Source organism: Mirounga leonina, unplaced genomic scaffold (assembly GCF_011800145.1).
Source record: "Mirounga leonina isolate KUSES-001 unplaced genomic scaffold, KU_Mleo_1.0 Mir_93, whole genome shotgun sequence".
Classification (NCBI taxonomy): domain Eukaryota; kingdom Metazoa; phylum Chordata; class Mammalia; order Carnivora; family Phocidae; genus Mirounga; species Mirounga leonina.
In genome coordinates, this window is record NW_023270854.1 from 9,593,968 (window position 1) to 9,611,645 (window position 17,678).

Below are 17,678 nucleotides of genomic sequence, written 5' to 3' on the forward strand. Positions count from 1 at the left end.
CTAGATCATAAGATAAAAATCTGTATTGATAATTATTTGTTAAGGGACAAGTAACTTTCACTAAATCTTGGAATTTTCTGTATCATAGGTCATATATATATATTCCTGCTATAGTATACAATATTTTTGTAATTTTTACTTTACCTCTCCCACTATTCTGTGGGTCCTTTTTGAGCCATTAACTGTCTGCCTCCCAGAGCTAAGCACAAAGCCTGGCATACTAGATGCATTAAATGTGTATTAAGTGTTGAATTAAATCAAGTCAAATCAAATCGAGTTGAATTAGAAGTACTGGTAACTTTAAAGTGTTATCCTAACAGAAAACTTCATGAAGGTCTAGGACTAGCGACAAACAATGGATATAAAAAGCAGTTGGGTATCAGAACTGGCATACAATGTGAAAAATGTGTGGGGAAGTTCTGTAGGTTAGGAGAAGATTTGTATCAGAAACATGAAAGAAGTGAAGATGAAGTTGAAATGGAACAAGGACTTGACACAGAAGTGAGTTTCCTCAGTCTTCAAGTAGACTATTTCAGTTCCTAAACTGTGGAAAGAGTCAATACCAAACTCTGGAGATCTACTGAGCCTGAGTTAAAATTTGTATCGTTCCATCTTGATCCATCTTGACAAGGGACACAAAGTGGAATGAAAAAAGCAGATAGACATATGAGGAAACGTCTTTCTGATGAAGCATAGTTGGAAGAAAGGCAGGCAGGGGCAAGAGGCCCCCACCCTAAAAGGAAACCACGCTTAAAAGGATTTTATAAGAGCCCTCCACCCTTTCCCACGTGATAGGGTAGATGACAAAAACCTGATTGGGTGACAGGCGCAGGGAGGTTTAATCAGATTAAATCAGCCTGCCAACAAGCCCATAAAAACCTATAGACTTAGAAATTCTGATGGCAACCCTATCGGGCCCCCTCTCTCTTCAGGAGCTTTGTACTATCGCTCAGTAACTTTACTATCGCTCAATAAACTTGGCCGCCCACCACTCTTCATCTGTCTACTTCTTCATTCTTTGAAGTGGCAGGACCGAGAACCATGGGCACTAAAGGAGAAGAAAATCCTGTTAACATTTCTAGCTTAGCCCTTTGATTTCACTTCTGGCAGGTCAGCATGATCAGGAAATAAACAAGAAAAGACAACGACTCTCAATTTTCAAGCAGAAGGATTTCAGAATAAGGTATTGCTTAGATTGGTTATGGAAGAGCTAAAACTCCAAAATAGGGACAAGGAGGTGACCTAAAGATTAACAAAAGCAAAGAGCTGCTGCTGTTTTGGGGCTGAAAAGCTATTACTGGAACTAGGGGAATAGTTTCAGTGATAACCAGAACCAAGAAGTTGGAATCAGAGGACTTCTGTTCATTAAGTCCTGGAACATGAAGGAGATAGAATGGCTGCCAGAGATGCCTCCCAGGATTGAGTGGGAGCTGGTCCTTTCCTGCCATCTTATGGTCTTCTGTTACTACCTTTGGCTATACCTAGCCCTGGAAGTCTGCTGCAATACAAAAATAATAAATAAATGAATAAATAAATAAATATAGAATTAAATAATAAATAATAGGGAAGAGGAAAGGATTGGATCTGGGAACAAAAAAGCCAAGATTATGCACAGCCATTTTACATTTTCTACTTAGCTTCTATCCTCACTATTCTCTACATGTAAGCTCTTATAGAAGAGCCTTAAACTTCATCTATCATGATGCAATTATCAATTCAATAAGGAATGTGAACAGCCTTTTAACAAATGGTGCTGAGATAATGGGATAGCCACAAGCAAAAAAATCAAGATGGATTCCTGTTGCATATATACATGAAAATTAACTCAAACGGATCACTGATTTAAAGATAAGGTCTAAAGTGATAAGATTCTCAGTAAAAAACAGGAGTATATCTTTGTGGTCTTGAGTTAAATGTTGATTTTTAGAAACAATACAAAAAGGCAGAAGCAACAAAAGAAAAAAAGATAATTTGGCTTCATCAAAATCAAAAACTTTTTGCTTCAAAGAATACCATCAGGAAAGTGCAGTGAACAGCATGCGGAATGAGAGAAAATTTTTGCAATCATGTACCTGATAAGGGACTTATATCTAGAATATACAAAGGACTCTTAACAATTCAGTAACAGAAAAATAAAAAAAACCTAACTCAAAAATGGGCAAAACATTTGAAGATACAGTCATCTGAAGAAGTTACACAAATAAGCACAATATACAGTGTATAAGCACGATATACAATAAGCACATGGAAAGATGCTCAATATCATTAGTCATTAGGGAAATCAAATTAAATCCACAAGGAGTAACCACTTCATACCCACTAGGATGGCTAAAATCCAAGACAGTCAACGACTAGTGTTAGTGAGAATGTGGAGAGATTGGAACCCTCACATATGGTGGGTGAAAATATAGAACAGTGCAGAGGCTTTGGAAAAAAAAATGGCATTTCCTCAAACTTTTAAACTGAAGTAAGATCCGGCAGTTCTAGTTCTAGCTATATACCCAAGACAATTTGAAATGTATGTCCACACAAAACCTTGTACACGGATATTCATAGCAGTACCATTCATAATAGCCAAAACTGCTAAGGAATAGATAAAATTTGGTTTATCCATACAAAGCCACATATTCAGCCATAAAAATAAGTGAGGCATTGATACATGCTATAACATGGATAAACCTTAAAAAATATGCTAAGTGAAAGGAGTTAGTCAAAAAAGAGCAATATTATATGATTCCATTTATATGCAATATCTAAAATAGGCAAATCTATAGAATAGAAAGTATAAGTTTGCTTCTCTATAACTGGGAGGGGAGAAGTGTTGAGTGGGCCTGGGGGCTTGAGAAGTGGCTACTAATGCATGCAAGGTTTCTTATGGGGTATTGACATGAGAGGCAGTAATGGGATGGTTGCAAAACACTGTGGATATAAAACCACCAAAAACCACCGAAATGGACACTTTCAAGAGTGAAATTTATGTTATACGACTTACATCTCAATAAATCCGTTAATGGGGCACCCAGGTGGTTCAGTGGGTTAAGTGCCTGTCTTTGGCTCAGGTCATGATCCCAGAGTCCTGGGATCCAGAGCCCATATCAGTCTCCTTGCTCAGCGGGAAGTCTGCTTCTCCCTCTCCCTCTGCCTGCCATTCCCCCTGCTTGTGTTCTCAATCTCTGTCAAATAAATACATAAAATCTTAAAAAGAAATTAAAAAAAAAAAAGGCTGTTAAAAAGAGGGCATTTAAAGGGCGCCTGGTGGCTCAGTCAGTTGAGTGACAGCCGCTTGATTTTGGCTTAGGTCACAATCCCAGGGTCATGAGATTGAGCCCCACCTTGGGCTCCATGCTTAGAAGAGAGTCTGCTTGAGATTCTCTCTCCCTCTCTCTCTGCCCCTTCCCCGGCCTGAGCACATGCTCTCTCTCCCTCTCTCTAAAATAAATAAATCTTTAAAATTAAAAAAAAGAGGGCATCTGACTTTTCCTCATAAACAAAACATGTATCTTTTGGGTCCCTTCCATCAAAAAAGTATTGTTCATGCTTTGGGAACCTAAAATGGCTAAGATCATATTTTGAAAACTGTAAGAAGCAGATTAAAACAAAATATTGGATTTTCAAAAGTACACATTGTGTGTGATGAGAGACACAATCAAGAGAGGTTTGTTCAAGTTGCTGCCTGTGATGTTTCTATGAAAATCAGCCAAGTGTATGAGGAGGAAAATGAATGTTTATTTGTGTCTGACTCAACATACTGTTCTGCACTGTCCCATAATCAGATGCCGATCTCCGTTTATTTTTATAACCCTTCTCTTCATTTTCTTCATGGTTAAATTGTATGATATGTGTTGTTCTGCTTCAGGAAGAACCATCTGTTGTGTAATTATGACCAGGGGCTCACCATTATCTCAAGGTGTAGAAATTCAACATTATAGGTAATATGAATGCATAATTTATTATGCCTATGGACCTAATTGAAAACTCAAATGTCTCCAGTAAGAACTCTATTTTATCAAGAATTGTCCGCCTTGCAAAATGGCATGTTTCTCTCAAACTTGTGAACAAAACAACTTCTAAACCTCAAAATTTACTGAGCAATTTTTTTTTTAAATGGGAGTCTTTTTGGCTTTGAAACAATTACACTCGATTCAGAATAACTAAAGATGTAAAAATAATGTCTGTGAAAAAAAGAGGAAATATGATATTCATTGGTAGTCATTTGTGACTTTGAAGCTTTATTACTGTTTAGGAAGTAGGAAGGGCAATTAGAATAATATGGGATAATGCCGATCAAAACATAGGAAACAATCCTCCCCATAACGGGTTGTTTTCCTCTTTCTGAACTTCATAAGCTAGAGGGGAAAAAATAATAATAAAGATAATAGTTAACTACTATTCTGTTATATCATATCTTCATTTTAGTCCCTAGACTCAGATACCTGTGTCTATTAGGCAGATTATGTGTCAATAGAAATGTTTTATTTTCATTAGAGAATCTCAGATAGATAATATGAGTTTTTATTTAGAAAATATAAAAATGAAAATAGAGCATATTCATGTCCATCTGGTGCATTGTCATTTTTTTTTTAATAAGATGTGTGTATTTATTTGAGAGAGAGCATGAGCAGGAAGGGCAGAGAGAGAAGGAGAGAGAATCTCAAGCAGACTCCACACTGAGCGTGGAGCCTGGCACAGGGCTTGATCTCACAATCCTGAGATCATGACCTGAGCTGAAACCAAGAGTTGGATGCTTAATTGACTGTACCACCCAGGTTCCTCTGGTGCATTGTCTTTAAATATTCCTGCTCCCCTGATAACATGGTTTCCAAATTTCGTAAGATCTGTAAAATTAACACTTGAGCCTGCTGGCTCCAATTTCTCTTATGAGTTACTAAAACTTACCCTAAATAACAAATTATTTTAAAGTTGTATATTATGATATTTAGTGTACCCAATAGAAATATGTATCTGGTCTACTTTTGTTATGCTTCTGAATTCTGAAAGCTACTGTCAGATTGGACACATCTTGTTCAGATGTATACATTTAACATTCCTTGAAAGACATCTCTAACCCCAGAATACACATAGATAGCAACAGGTTTAACTGAAAAATAATACATAGTTCACATCATGCCATCCAGGAAATGCAAATTAACACAGCAATGAGATGCCTCTATACACCTGTTAGAATGGCCAAAATCTGGGACACCTACAACACCAAATGCTGACAAGGATGTGGAGCAATAGGAACGCTCAGTCATCCTGGTGGGAATGCAAAATGTTATAGCCACTTTTGAGGACATTTCAGTGCTTTCTTACAAAACTAAGTATATTCTTACATGATCCAACAACCATACTTCTTGGCATTTACTCAAAGGTGAAAACTTATGTCCACACAAAAACCTGCACATGGATGTTTATTGCAGTTTTATTCATAATTGTCAAAACTAAGATGTCCTTGAGTAGGTGAATAGATAAATAATCTGTGGTACATCCAGATAGTGGAGTATTATTCAGCATAAAAAAAGAGCTGTAAAGCCATCAAAAGACATGGAGAAAACTTAAATGTATGTTATTCAGTGAAATAAGTCAGTCTGAAAAGGGTACATACTATATGATTCTTATATGACCTTCTGGAAAAGGAAAACTATGGAGATGGTAAAAAGATCATTGCTGTGGTAGAGGTAGGAGAAGGATAAACAAGTGGAGCACAGAGGGTGTTTAGGGCAGTGAAACTACTATGAATGATACTATAAAGATGGATACACGTCATTATACATTTGTCAAAACCCATAGAATATGCAACACCAAGAGTGAACCCTAAGGTAAACTACTGACTTTGAGTGATAATGATGTATCAGTGTAGGCTTATCCACCATAACAAATGTGATACTTTGGTGACCAATGGTGATAATGGGAGGCTGTACATGTGTGGAGGCAAGGGGTAGCTGGGAAATCTCTACACTTTTCTTCCAATTTTTCTACGAACCTAGAACTTCTCTAAAAAAAAAATCTTGAAAAAATGCACACCTTTAAGTATATTTATTTTAAAAATATAAAAATACTAATAACTCATATTGTGCTTTTACTAGTAAGACTGAATTTGTGTAAATGTTTACCAGGTATTACTGAAGGAAATATTTATGATTTACAAGTCCAGTGGTTCTCAGAATATTGTCCTGGGATGATCATTAGCAAGGTACCTGGGAGTGTGTTACAACTGTAGAATCTCCTATTGCATCCCAGGCCTCTGAAGCAGAGACTGTGGGCTGAGGCTGCACAATCTATGTTTTCCACACACACTGAGGGCTGAGGACCACAGGTCTAGTGTATGTTGATTTCTGTCATCGTTCGTATCTAGTTGATTTCTGTCCACTTGGTGCACCTTTCACAAGAATGATCATTTTCCTGTGTCAGGAACAAGGTAGCCATATATTATACTTGACTGTCCAGCATTTGTTGAACCTTCCCTCAATATTTTGTTTTATATAATAGTTTCATACATTGTGTGTCCCACCCTCCCAAAGTGGATATCCAAATACTAAATTTGCCCACTTCCCTGCAGTGAGAAGACACATTGTCTAGGTTATCCCAATTAGATGCACTCAAAGGGGAACTGGGTTTGAGAGGGGCAGCATGAAGGATGGCCACAAATAGGTCAGTTGATATGTGGGTAAGCACAGTGGTGCAATGTCTGGTTCTTTGGGAGCTGGTGTGTAGCCTTGTCAATGCCCAGTGACAGTGATAGTGTCTTGCTAGAACATCCTCTCACTGTTCACAGCTTTTGGCTCCACTGTTCTGGACTGAGTAGCACTAAGCCTGGTTCTCTGACTTTTCTGGAAATTCTGTGAACTTACCAATTTCCTTTCGCAAAAACTTGCTTTTTAGTCTTGCTAGAGTCGATTTTGTTCTTCCCAACTCAGAATACCAAATGAGGAGAGTATTTGCTATTATTTATAGAAAATTCTATCTTTGGCTGTAATTGGCAGATACACTTTACAGTTGGCATCAGCTATATTTTTTTTGCTTGAAGTGTAGTTGACATGTTATATTAGCTTCAGGTGTACAACATAGTGATTCAACATCGGCTATATTTTTGAGTTCTAAGTGCCTCTTTTCTTTAAAGCACAGTGTAAGTGGGATCCTCACATTGGAGTGATTGTTGCCAGTTACTCCAGACAGAGGAATAGCTTGGAGTGTGCTTTGGATTTCTGCTCTGTATCTTCCTCAGCAGTCTGTCATCTCCCTGAACACCTCGATTCGTTTCTTTGCATTGTTTATTGTCCTCGCTTCAGTTACCTCAAAATTGTCCTTGAGTGGTTCTCTGTGGGTGTGATGATTTTATGGTTCCTGGTTTTTTGTCAGGAACAGCTTCTAAAATGAGCCTGACCTTGACTCCACACCGAGCGAGAGTCCAAGCACGCTGGATTATTTCCTACATATCCAAATGGCTCATTCCCCCTCCATCCTTGCCTGAAGCTACTGGGAATTTATTGCTCAATCCTTTTATATGCATTTTTTAAATTTTTTTTTTAAAGATTTTATTTTTTTTTATTTATTTGAGACAGAGAGAATGAGAGAGACAGAGAGCACATGAGAGGGGGGAGGGTCAGAGGGAGAAGCAGGCTCCCCGCCGAGCAGGGAGCCCGATGTGGGACTCGATCCCGGGACTCCAGGATCATGACCTGAGCCGAAGGCTGTCGCTTAACCAACTGAGCCACCCAGGCGCCCAATCCTTTTATATGCATTTTGTGGTAGTGTGTGATTCCTGGCCTGAACCTATTTTACTGAAAAAGTAGAAAGATACGGCAGTTAGTAGGATGTATTATGGATTAAATTTTAGAAATGTTAAATTTTGTGTTAGAAAATAATTGGTTAGGGGTGCCTGGGTGGCTCAGTCATTAAATGTCTGCCTTCAGCTCAGGTCATGATCCCAGGGTCCTGGGATCAAGCCCCGCATCAGGCTCCCTGCTCAGCGGGAGGCCTGCTTCACCTTCTCCCACTCCCCCTACTTGTGTTCCCTCCCTCTCTGTGTCTCTGTCAAATAAATAAACACAATCTTAAAAAAAAAAAAAAAAAGAAAAGAATTGGTTAGTCTTCTCTTTGACTCTGATTTTGAGAATATAAGGAACATTCAAAATATGCCAACATCAAGAAATCAAAAAGTAATAGGAAAATAGATGGGACAAAATCAGGGAGAGATGATTTCATATTACCCAAGAAAGACAGGAGAATTTAAATGACTTAATTTAATACAACAGAGCCATTTTACAAGACTGTTGGAAGATAAATTTGTATTTTGTAGGCTTACTGCATGAATGGGGAAAAATAGAGTCAGTGGATATAGAACACTAACTTTCCGAATTTGTGTGTATGTGTGAACCAATAAATAGCGATAAAAGGATGATTCTAGGGGTGCCTGGGTGGCTCAGTCATTAAACGTCTGCCTTAGGCTCAGGTCATGATCCCAGGGTCCTGGGATTGAGCCCCACATCGGGCTCCCTGCTCTGTGGGAAGCCTGCTTCTCCCTCTCCCACTCCCCCTGGTTGTGTTCCCTCTCTCGCTGTGTCTCTCTCTGTCAAATAAATAAATAAAATCTTAAAAAAAAAAAAAACTTAAAAAAAAAAGGATGATTCTAAGACATTTAAATAAAATGCAAGACCTGAAAATCCAAATATACATCTGACATTGAAGCAGCTCTTATAAAAGATACACCTTCAAGATAAATTAAAATTATTCTTTACAACAGAACTACTAATAAAATCATAATTTATTTTCATCTGTTCGTTAATCTTCCTCTGGTGAATGCCAGCCATTTTTTGCCTTCACTACTATATGCTATGGTGAAGAGTTACAAAAGCATATTTTGTTACCAAATAAATTGTCTGTTTATGAAATGAATAAATATTATTTAATGTAGAAAAAATAGCATAAATATTGCTAGTTCTAAGGGCGGATTACATTAAAATGTTTGGAAACACTATGTCTCCCTGATGAAGAGTACCATCAGACCATCCATGTTTGCCTCCTGGCTTACTAAATAAACAGTTAAGATGGAATGATTTCCAGTACTTGAATCTGTCATCATATTTCTTTTTTAACAATAGCTAAGTAATAGAAGGTCATCAAAACTTGTAATATAAAGTGCTAACTTTTTAATTATAAATTAAATCTACATCATTGTAGATGCATATGGCCATATCTTCATTTTCCTATGACTCTTTTTTCTTTTACTGTTATGCATTTCTTTAGGATAAAATTGCACTTCTATTTCAAAGCAGCCTCTTGGCCTAGACTAGGTGAGAGATAATAAAAGCAGGAGTTAGAACAGTGACATAGAGTGGCAAGGTTCCGTTTTAGAAATGGGTGGTAAAATCAGTCAGACTTCGTGGTAGATTGGGTGAAGCCAGTAAATGTAAACTCTTCATAGGTGGTAATAAAAGGAACAAATTAAGGCAGTGTCCAAATAAAAACGGAAAAGCAAAGTGACATCATTTTTATGGTGGAAGAAACCTCCATGCATACACATCCAGGTTATAGATCCGGTAGAGAAGGACAGGTCAAGGATAGAGTGATAGCCAATATTTATTGAGGCTTCGCCTCCTTCTAAGTACTTTAGAAGTCTCTCATTTAATGCTCACCAAATGCCATATCAGGGAAATTATATTTTTATCATATTTTACAGCTGAGGAAACAGAATTCTAAGTAATATGCCCAAGTTCGCACAGCTAATAGTGGAGACTGACTTTGAATCTGGGTCCTTAACAAACTCACCACTGTGTCCCACTAGAGAAAGAAGAAATAACCAATGAAATCCCAGAGATGTGATTGAGCAAAAGCACAGATAATGATTTGTCCTGACAGGAAGATGCTCTGGGACCAGAGGAAATAGCATAAAGATAGGACAGATGTAGATAGGGTTTTAAAATAGGTTAGACAAGAAGTTAAAGTACTTTGCTGCTAGCTTTCTTTCACTTGATAAAGAAGAAAGCAAAGTTGTCCCTCCAGTTCTAAAGCAGGGTAAATATTGAAGGGCTACTCTTAAAACATGTGCAGAAGGAATAAGCTACTTGATTTCTGAGGACAGAACAGAAACTATCATCATATTTCTATTGATTTCATTGTGCAAGAAACTTGAAGAAATCATTACAAAATGACCATATGTTGGCATTACTTTATATAAAAAGTAGGAAAAATGAAGACTCTTATTTTTTTTAATTCAGGCTAACTCCAAATACCACAGAATAGATGGATTACCTACTTCTGAGCTACATTATGTAAATTTGATTTTTTTAAATTTTATAAAACAAATATCAGGTTTTAAAGAATACAAAACAAACACAAGAATTAAATTATACCTTCATATTCTAAGATGTAAATCCAAGTAACTGTAGAGAAATGTATATTTATTACTAATAAATATAATTCCATAAAGCTGAAAGAGACTTTGGCATCAGATGACCCAAATGGTTCCCTTCTCAGAAGAGGAAACTAAGATCCTATGAAATATATGACTTGGTAAAACTGATACAGTTCACTAGGAAAACCAAGCCTTCATATACAGTATCCCTTTTGTATTCAGAATACACTATCCCTTGTGTATGTGGTCAGAAGAAATGTTATCTCATGTTCTCTTTTACTCATATATTCTTTACGTTGTCCTATCATTCATGCCAATTAATCTACTGCAGTAGATGTATAAACTACTAATTGATCCTAAGGGGTATGATAAGGGATGGAACATTTACAGAATGCACACTGTTTGTCAGGATCATCGCTAAGCACCTCTCTCTGTACTTTACCATACATAATGACCTTAAGTATTTATTGATAGATCCATTTATTTTCAAGGTCGAGAGAAGTGTGGCTGAGGGACGTTAAATAACTCACTTGGGGTCACGTATGGCCATGTCCCTCCCATCACACTATGAAATACCATGATGTTTGCATCTGTTAAATATCTAAATTTCATTTTTCCCTGTGCAACTTCAGATATTTTTTTTTCACTTTTAAATAATATCAGCATGGTTCCAGAAAGTTTAATCTTCGATTTCAATAGCATGTACTACACAGAAGAGTTAGAATGTAAGTGTTAAAAAAGAAATTAAGCTTAACTGCTCTTACCCTTGAGCGCTTCTGGAAGGGACCAGAGAAGCACAATTTATGGGAAGGAAGCACACAGTGGAATGAGGTGCTACCACTTTCTCAGAGGAGCTTGCTGCCCCTCAGGACCACTCACACTGGAAGGATGCCACATGTCCTATTTCCTCATAAACTTGCTAGCAAATCTAACTTTCTTAGGGAATGCTAGTTTGGCATCTCCCAAGTCCCATGTGTAAACTCAGCGGGCGAGGGAAACTGAGAAATGCAATTTATTAAGTTTTCTGCAGGACATGTAAGGAAATCTCAAAACACAAGGAAGGATTGCAACATACTTTAGGCAGCCCAAACTTAAAAATGTTCACTACAATTCACCCATAAATTTCCCAATATAAGAAAACACCTTCCTTTATTCTCAAACAACGGAGGGGCGCCTGGGTGGCTCAGTTGGCTGAGCACCCAACTCTTGATTTCGGCTCAGGTCATGATCTCAGGGTGCTGGGATCGAGCCCTGCATTGGGCTCCGTGCGGGTGTAGAGCCTACTTAAGATTCTCTCTCTCCCTCTGCCTCTCCCCCAACTCTCTCTCTCTCTCAAAATAAAAAATAAATAATAATAATTTTATTCAAACGATGGAAATAATAGGTTCTAGTCCCTCAACCTAGGAAAATATAATTTCACTCACAAGAATGAAAACAAGTGCATTGTCTTACCAAAATGAAGAGCCTCACATCCTGTGGATCTGCTTCAAGTTCAGATTTCTAATTATTATTTCTTCCTCATTTAGTTCTATCATATTAGCACTTTGATATTCTGTAACATGAAAGAAATTTGAAAATTTAACCACTCCACAAATAATAATTAGGGGAAGAGAGTGGGGAGGATATTAGTCAATGTGCATATGTACATATAATACACAGCAAAGAAAAGAGGGAAAAAAATGGGCAGGAAGTGTCACTGTTATTTCTCCAATGGGTTTATCAGAAAATCATAGTTGTTATTCATAATTTAATTCTTCCATCAGCTATTCCATGTTTCCACTTCCTGAACTCTTTATCCCTAGTGGATCTGAGTGCATAGTTGTCCTGCCTGCAATGGTTGCTGAATTCTTGCATTACCTATTACCATTGAACATGGCAAAAAATAAGTGGCATTCCTAGGATTCTCTGATTTTAAGACATAATCTTTTCTAGCCCTATAGTGTAGCAGAAAACCTATTAGTCACAGGTTCCATATAGCATGCTGAGCAGCTACAGATACCCCAAGAAACATTGGGTCTGCTGGTGTAAGGGGATCAAGTGTCCAAACTGCTTGCATTGCAGCCTGCCCTGGATAAAGAGCCTTCTGTTTCTCTTACTTTCATTCATAGATGAGCCTTTATAAATGCTTGATAAAGGGACAGAAGCAGTACATCCAAATGGTGATATAATATTTCTCCAAGATTTAGTGTGATCTACCAATCTTCATGCATCATTATAAGTGGTTAAGGATTATAAAGATTTGCATCCTGTCTTTAACTTTGGAGGCTAGACACTGACAGGTTCCTGAAATTTCAGATTTTATGCAGTCCAGGTCAAGACGATATACTCTAGTGGATTAGTATAGGATTCCGTAAGGTGCTGAGAACACCAGAATCCCTGTGGACTCAATTATGGCAGAACCAATGAGGCACATCCATTTTCCACAAGAGCAAAATTGCTACCAAATTGACATAAGGAACATGTTATTTCCTTACTCAAGGCATCAGAATATCAACAAGCATGTTGAAACAGATAATCAGTTTTAGCTATCAGGTTTTCATATTTCCGAAACTCATTCTATTTTTTTCTTTTTTTTCCAGATTAAGAATGAGGCAGATCAAAAGAGTTGTAAAAAGGTGTTTTCATCAAAAAATTTTAGATCAATGTCTTCAATATTACTGGGATATGCAAGATTAATTTTTTTGCAAACTATCTTCCATTCAAATTCTATAAAGTAGATATTGTGTTTAAGTAGTGCATACTCCTCTTAATTTTGATATTCATAATTTAACAGTTATGATTGTAGTAGTAAAGTGTCATGATAAAGTACAGTTGATTGATGAAATGATTTTATATATAATAAAATTATGTATTTTAAACATAAAACTGGCTAATCTGATTTCAAAAGATAGTTTTCAAATTAAATCTGTTATGTAATTCAAAATTGACCATATTTTCTCATTCAATCCATTTAATTCTTATTTAAGTATAGCTAAACCAATATAAAAGCCATTTGGCAATATTGAAACATCAGAAAATAATCAGTCATGCAATATTTCAGTTGGGTAGTGTTATAATGGACATTCCAATAATAATAAGTATATATAGTAATATGTAATATATATACTATATATAGTAAATATAACCTAATTTATATTGTTTGGCATATGTGACTGAATGATTAGAACTATTTAATCCAAAGTCTGTTCCATTCAACAATGAAAAATATTCAGTCAGATTGTTAGCTTAAATTAATGAGTCAATTTAGTCAAAGTTTGTGGGGCTTATCTAGAATAAAATTAGAATATTCAGTTTCCCATGAAACTTTATAGGTATTTTTTATCAAATGATTCTGTACTTCACATCCTATAACTTTAAACACGGGTCATTTTATACTTCAGCCTGACACGAAGCACATGGGGTAGATGTGCAATAGATACTGATCGAAATGATGGGTAATAAATCTACCTCTTACTTTAATATTCCATTGACAAAAGAAATTTCACAGGGCATCCAAATAGCATTTGGCTATATTTTTTATGGGTAGAAAAAGTAAATGTTTTTGCAAAAACATTGCCGAACTTTTAAACAGATATAACAAGATTTCTCTAGGAAAACCTGTTCCTCTGATATACGCATTATTGTTTCCTCTTTGACATTATTAATGCCAATGGATCTCAAAGACTTATGTACAAACACATTTAAGCCTTATTTTGAAGATATAAGTTAAGAATAAATATTAAGATTTTAATACTTCCTTGTATCTGAATTTCTGTGGAAATTACATGCAGAAAAACACTGCTAGAGGAACTAAAATTGTAAACTGTGTTATAGTTAGAGAAAAAGTAGAAATTTTATCGAGGGAGAGCAGCTGGCTGTGGTCCTGAGTCTTGTTCTCAGCTTTGCAGATCCAGGGAACCAACGTACCAGAGACAGAATTCAGGAAAATGGAATCACACTCTTTCAGGAATCTTTTTGGTAAGACACACATGTGCGTGTGCATGCGCAAACACACGCACAGACCCCAACAATTTATTCAGCAATAGTTAATGCAAATTTAATTTTTAAAGGTCAGATATCTAAGATATAAAAAAAACTACTTTGTTAACATTTTTATAAGCAATGACATTAAATATATATTTTTAAAATATTCAGAATCTAGAACTTCTCTTTCTTTAGCATACAACAGGAGAGAGGGAGGTCGAGGCCGTGGAAAGAAAGAGACACAGAGAGACATGAGAAACAGATTCCTGAACAAGAATCTTTCTTTCTGCCAATGTCAACAGGGTACTGAGACCTTCATGTTTCCACAGCTTGATGCATTTTGTAGAGGACAAGTAGCAGAGTGGCTGCCCAGTAACTGAGTAAACAAAAGAACCAAAGCAGCTTTTGGTAATATTTGTCTCCCAGCCTTTACCATACTGCTTAGATCCATTTTTGAGGAACTGCCAGGAAGTTACCGCAGATGTGCATTAATCCACACACCAAGGAGACTGCATCAGTCTCCCTTATCATGTGCTTTTTGTCTCCTAGACTTCCACCTTAGGGTTCCACGAAGTCCCTGGGTTCAATGAAGTATGTTCTTTTCAAGAATGCATTTTATCTATTTTAATTATCTTATACACAAACATCCTCAAGATGTTAAAAAAAGACTTTTTTCAAAGTAAAAAAAAAAACAAACCTAAAGAGTATGAGTGCTTTTTTCTTACAGAGACAGCAAATCTAGATATTTTATACACTCTTAGAAATTACAGAAATATTTGAATGAGCATGATATATATATGTATATATACATAATCTTTTCATATGTTACCACCAAACTGAAGTTTTCTTTTTTTCCCCAGAAACCAACTCTTCTTCTAACATTATATTCTTCACTTAGTATTCAAAATGTTTTGCCTCCTTATCTTTGTCAAAGTCCTAGGATTTTGATTTGTATCATCCCTTTCCCTGTGGGCGAATCCCACATCTTAATTTTTTTATTGAATATGCTGTCCCTGGGGCACCTCGGTGGCTCAGTTGGTTAGGCGACTGCCTTCGGCTCAGGTCATGATCCTGGAGTCCCAGGATCAAATCCCATGTCGGGCTCCGGCTCAGCAGGGAGTCTGCTTCTCCCTCTGACCCTCCTACCTCTCATGCTCTCTGTCTCTCATTCTCTCTCTTGCAAATAAATAAAATCTTAAAAAAAAAAAAATTTGAATATATGCTGTCCCCTTCACTACTAAAGAGAAGATAACTAGCTCTCCTTATGCATCTTGGTCCTCCTAAAATTCCCTGTTCAGTACATTCTTTTTCTCATCAACACTGATCTCTACCCTGAAGCCGGAGAGAAATATCTGAAATATTAACCAGCTGAAAATCATTCCAAGTCTGGCATCTTGAATGTAACAATAGTTCTTAAAGTGTGTTTCTGATATCAGCATATCAGGGTTACCTGTGAACCTGTTAGCAATGCAAATTATCCAGCCCCACCCCAGATTCAAAGCAGAAACCCTGGGAGTTGGGCCCAGCAATACGGGTTTTAGGAAGCCCACTGGCCATTGTGACGTGTGCCCAGTTTGAGAACCACTGATCTATGGGACAAAGTCTCTGTTTCTTAGCATGATGTAAAGTAGTGTTGCCCATGGAAAGGCAGCTTGTGGGTCAGCTGGGAGCTTGTAAGAAGTCCCTCCTGGACCAACTCGGAAACAACTAATACTGTGTGTCTGCCTGGAATTGCACACGGTCTGGGGTAGTTGGGCCAGTGTGTTGGCAAGCTCTTCAAGTGATGGCGATGCATACTTAAGTTTGAGAAACACTGGTGGGAAGATCCTGCATGGGCCTATTTCTACCATTTTAGCCTTCTGACTAGCTCTTCTCACATTTGGAAATCCAGCCTCAGCAGTCGACCTGTGTTTCCTCAAAAGTACGAGTAGCTTCTGGGCTCAGTAGCGTTGTCCTCATGAATCCCTCTGTCTGCATTGCCCTCACCAATCAGTTCTCCTGGCTAAATCCTGTGCATTCCTCCAGACTCAGTGGCCCTCTGACCTCCTCCAGGAGGCCACCTTTGACTTCCCCCGCACTGTTGTGTTTTTCTTCTCCAAGCTCCACTGCAATTGCTATGTTGGGTGTGTATCTCCCCACCAAAATCTAAGCATAAGGAGCAAATTATAAAGATTTCTTTAAAGATAGTATACTTTCCACGTGTGGAGAGAAAAGGCGACATTCAACACATAAGGGTTATATAATAAGGGGGTGCTAAGTAGTATAAAGATCACCTAGTCCTGGTGTTGTCCTGCACTGGGGGTGTGACTTCGTCACTCAGTCCTGGAGTCTCAGGTCTGGCATCTGTGAAATGGAAAGAAAAATTCCTGCCCTTTTTACCGTAGAGCATTGCTGTGTGAATCAAACAAGATCCTTGATGTCAAAGTGCTTAGTAGACACAAAATTTTACACAAAGATGCAGAAGACATTTTCACATAGTTCGTGTTTTGATTAAACAAAACTAGCCCTTATCTTCCTCCTGAAGTATCAAATTTCAGGCGAACCATAAAATTAATTGATAATAGATAAATAAAATTTCAGAATCTTAGTATCTTTATCTTCAAAATTAAGACGCATTACCATAAGCACATGGGTGTCACATGAAAACAGAATGCCTACTGAATGCTAAAATTACGTTTAATTTACTCCTACATTGTGTTTTGTGATAAAGTATTTGCATAGATACCACTTCTATATACAAACTGCACAGGTAGAATATACAAACACCTTCTTCAGCTTTATTTGGGCTCCTAACTGTCTACAGAATACAAATCCCCAATCTGGGATCCAAAAGCCTTCTCAATCATAAGCCAATCTATCTTTGTATGCATGCAAAGGAAATTCTTCCAGAATCCAATTATTAATATGTAGAATTGTTGAAACTTCAACAAATTACAAAAGTGACTTACATAGTTTTAGAAAGATGTATGATAGGGACATACTAAAAGTCAAAATATTTTTATCTAAATTTCATTAGTTGTTTTGTCTTCATTGGAGCCAAAGAACAGTCTGATTCCCTATAGAACTGAATTAACTGGGTTTTGTTGTATTATGTAGAAGTCTCTTATTCCAAATGCAAATTCCTCATTGGCTAAGGTAATTTGCTGGACACAGTTTCAACTAACCCTTTCTTAAACAGCTAACCAACATCATAAACAAGGAATCCTCCTCATGCTGAAACCCTTACTTCCAAACATTCACATACCTGTGCCTCAGATTCTTGGTATTTTTAGGATTTAGCCATGGAAACACGATTTGTTCTCAGCTCGTCCACTGCCGATTAAGTAACAGCTTTCACGGATATGGTAAGTTATCTCTCTAT

General features: G+C 37.2%; 1 long non-coding RNA gene across 1 annotated transcript in view; it reads right to left on the bottom strand.

The window, feature by feature from the left end:
- Positions 1 to 16,616, bottom strand: part of LOC118004552 — a 29,574-nt gene extending 12,958 nt beyond the window's left edge. The window contains exons 1-2 of the long non-coding RNA XR_004677618.1: positions 16,591 to 16,616; positions 11,807 to 11,906 (exon numbers count right to left, since the gene is read on the bottom strand). This is a non-coding gene — a long non-coding RNA (uncharacterized LOC118004552). The remainder of the gene's footprint in view (positions 1 to 11,806; positions 11,907 to 16,590) is intronic.
- Between the last annotated feature and the right edge of the window lie 1,062 nt (positions 16,617 to 17,678).